General features: G+C 39.9%; 1 pseudogene; it reads right to left on the reverse strand.

Moving 5' to 3' along the window:
• Positions 1 to 470: 470 nt before the first annotated feature.
• On the reverse strand, positions 471 to 2836 carry LOC139318747 (vomeronasal type-2 receptor 26-like; annotated as a pseudogene).
• Between the last annotated feature and the right edge of the window lie 1079 nt (positions 2837 to 3915).

Below are 3915 nucleotides of genomic sequence, written 5' to 3' on the forward strand. Positions count from 1 at the left end.
CTCAAGAAAAAGTTATTGGGTAAACAAAAAGAAACATCTCAGTTGCGTTGCCACAGCAGTTTTTGGTGAAATGTACTGAGAAATGAGGGCATCAACGTTGCTCCATACATTCCTTCTATATTTCTGTCTTGCTAACATGCTCCCATTTCTCCAAGAAATTTGTTTCCTCACAAACTTCCAAACACCCTTTATTTATTTCAAGAAAAATAGTTGGCCCACTCATGCATGCAGAACAGCTTGGACCATTTTCTATGTTTGGACTGTGGAAAATGTTAAAACTTGAAATTCCTCGGTCTCACATTTACACATTTCTTCTGGCTCATCCTTTGTGAAGAATTCAAACATTTCTAAATTTGAAACATATACATATAATTTTCTTTGACTCCTGCATACTATATAAATGGAAAGAATATCTCCTTTCAAAAAATAAACTTTAATCAATTCTTCCAATATCACAATAGTGTTAGATCTCATGTTTTTACATTTGTTCTGCCCGTAAGATGCTCCTTTGTGTTGAGGTCTGGCCTCAGAAGGATAATGTAGCACTTGGGGATAAAGATGCAGCCCAGCAGACCAGCACTGGAGGCCAGGATGGAGAAGACCTGCACAGCCACCATGTATTTCCCTTTGGTGCTCAGGTACGTGGGCACAAAAGTCACCCAGACACTGCAGAAGACCAGCATGCTGAAGGTGATCAGCTTGGCTTCGTTGAAGGCCCCAGGCAGGTTCCTGGCCAGGAAAGCCACCGTGAAGCAGATGGCAGCCAGGAAGCCCATGTAGCTGAGGGTGACGTAGAACATGACAATGGCCCCTTCGTTGCATTGCAGGATGATCTCTCCAGGATGGGAGTGGAGGTCAGAGTCAGGGAAGGGGGGAGAAAGTCCCAGCCAGATGGAGGAGATGATAATTTGGACAGCAGAAGAAGAAAGGATGATGGAGTTGGCCAAACTCTTCCCCAACCATCTCTTCACTCGGTTTCCTGGTTTTGTGGCCAGGAAGGCCAGCACCACCGTGATGGTTTTGGCCAAGAGAGAAGAAATGGCCACTGAGAAGATGATGCTGAAAACTGTCTGTCGGAGAAGGCAGGTGGCTTTCCTTGGTTGACCAATGAAGAGAAGAGGAGACAAGAAGCAAAGCAGGAGGGAGACCAGGAGGATGTAGGAGAGGTCCCGGTTGTTGGCTTTGACAAGGGGAGTTTCTCGGTATTTAATAAAGATGATTAAAACAAGGCCTGAGTTTAGGAAGAAGAGTAGAGCAAAAGAGACCAGGATGATGCCCAGATATTCTTCATAAGACAGGAAGGTTATGACTTTGGGGATACATTGGACTCTGGCCTCATTTGGGTATTTATCATCTGGACACTTGGTGCATTTTTCTGTATCTGAGATAGCAAAAAAGCAATATTTCTTTAATATTCTGTCCTTTTCTCTTGCAAGAAAAAACTTTATTTGGATAACGGCTGATACCACAGACATTTCCCAAGAAGAATTTCTTTATTATTTCATTAAAAAGAGCATAAGAAGGATATTTTTTTAATTAAAAAATGTAGCTAGGTATATCAAGTTGAGGGAAGTCCTAGGATGTTAATTATTTGTGTAATGTGTAGAATCTTCATAGGAAACTACATTATTAGAGGTAAATATTGAATTATATAATCTTTTTAGGCAAACATCCTGAGTCCTGCCACATGGCAGTTAATATCCTGGACTTGGAGGATACCTTGTAACATCTGGAAGCAACCTGGAATTAAGGAGAAACTTATGAGTGAGAGCAATTAACCAGTGGAACAGCTGGCCTCCAGATGGTGTGGGTGCTTCTACATTGGAGATTTTTAAGAAGAGACTGGACATCACTTGTCTGAAATGGTCTAGGGTCTCCTGCTTGAACAGGGGGTAGGACTAGAAGACCTCTAAGGTTCCTTCTAGCTCTATTCTGATTGATTGATTGATTGATTGATTGATTGATTGATCTACATGACTGGCAGAATATCTCTGTAATGAGTTCCCCCCATAACGATCCACAGCACCAGATTATGGACCAGTGACACCTTCTCAGTGATCCTCAAGGGGAGGATCCAATATACAGTGGATTGAAAGGTCTTTCAGAAGGTGGACCTAAAACAATTCATCAAGTTTCAAAGAACTCAGATGTTCCTAGAAAGGTAAACTTAGCAGCCAGGGCCGGATTTTCCTATAGGCTAACTAGGCTTCAGCCTAGGGCCTCAAGATCAAGAGGGGCCTACATTCAAATTGTTAGCAAAATTAAAATTACACTATTCTAAAAACAGTGAACACTAAAACACTGAACCGAAAATAAGGAGAAATTCTATGCATATGACTAATAAACAAACATAAAAATGTAATTTACAAACTTAAAAATGGGAGGTGAAATTGCCTCATAAGTGGAATAGCCTAGGGCCTCTTTTCATCTAAATCCGGCCCTGTTAGCAGCACATATCCAAACTAAAAAGCAGAAGAGATGTTTCCTCTGCTGTTAGTAAAGCTTTCCCCGTCTGCCTCCCCCTCCTCCCATCTCTTCCCAGCCCCTCCTTCCAAGTCTTCTTGATTTACATCCGTTTAGATAAGAAATTGTGCAGGTTAAAAATAAAAAATCCAGGTGAGCTTCAATCTGTCTTTTAACTTGCACTTTCATGAAAAGGTTCTGGATGGATCCAGTTCCACAAAGCCTCCCGTTTTCCTCAGTGTGACCCACCTTCCTGAGTGGAGAAGGTCCCCTCCGGACAAGGAACGCAGTCGTAGCAGCAAACTGGCTCTCTTTCTCAAGCCCTCTTGACAAATCCAGGATGGCAACTTTCCACACACTTGGACTGAGGCAGAGACTGAGCAGAAAAACAAGGAATGCCAGAGAAAAGAGATTAGGACTCTCCGTCCATGGAAAATGGAGGGAGAAATGGATGGAGACAAGTAGCCTCTGGTCTTTCCTGAGGTAAATACGAAATCTCTGACTACTTCTAAACAGATGCAGGAGGTACAATTAGCAGATTCTTCATTTATTTCCTCCCTTTTGCTTTTGGAATTTAACATTATAATAAGATACTTTTCTATTTAATGTAGTCCAGAGGGATGGAGGTGAAAAAAAGTTTTAAATATGATGACATATTCTTATTAAAACTGATAATAAAGTTTACTGTAAAAGATTTAGGAAATGTTGTTCTATTAGGTTTTTTAATATGAAATTAAACTGTGATGAAGAAAGAAACCTCTGACCAGTAAGATCTTCAAAGATTTTCCTAAAACATGGCAAACCCACTCCACTTATGTCCCGTCTGTTGAAGAACTTCCAAAACTGCAAGCTTTGGAAAACAGAGAAAAGACAACAAAATTTCTCCCACCTTATTGAGCAACTTTAGCAGTGAAAGAGTATCTTGGTCGATAGAAAGTTTCTTTCTTTGAAAATACGCCAGTGTCTCTATCCTGGGAGACTTCTTGGGGAGAACCAAGAAGCTATCAAACATCAGATCTGCTGTTATCTCTCCATTTTGGTCCAAGTACAGTTTTCTGTTAGAAATATTGAGAAACTCATTCTTCTTCAGAAAGGGATGAAACTAGAATGGGAACATCCAGGAATTTGAAAAACAGAAAACTTTATTTCTTACATTGAATCTTTCTTCTACAATTGTCTAATCTCCAAATATGGTTAAATAGGATACAAATACTGTCATCATCTTCATAAGTGAACGAGAAAGTTTGAGAAAAATTTGTCAATCATTTACTGACAAAATATAAAAAAAGTATATAATTGATACAATTGGTCAAATATAGGGAACATTCTAGAGCAGATGACAAATAAAATGAACAGAGAAAGAAAAAAGATGATTCATAAACTCTTTGAAAACAACAGGTTGGTTCCCAGAAAGCATGGGTTGATCAAGAAGAAAGTTGTCAGGCTAATCTT

Source organism: Pituophis catenifer, unplaced genomic scaffold (genome assembly GCF_029215685.1).
Source record: "Pituophis catenifer annectens isolate HBS135680 unplaced genomic scaffold, rPitCat1.0.hap2 SCAF_6, whole genome shotgun sequence".
In the NCBI taxonomy this organism is placed as follows: Eukaryota; Metazoa; Chordata; class Lepidosauria; order Squamata; family Colubridae; genus Pituophis; species Pituophis catenifer.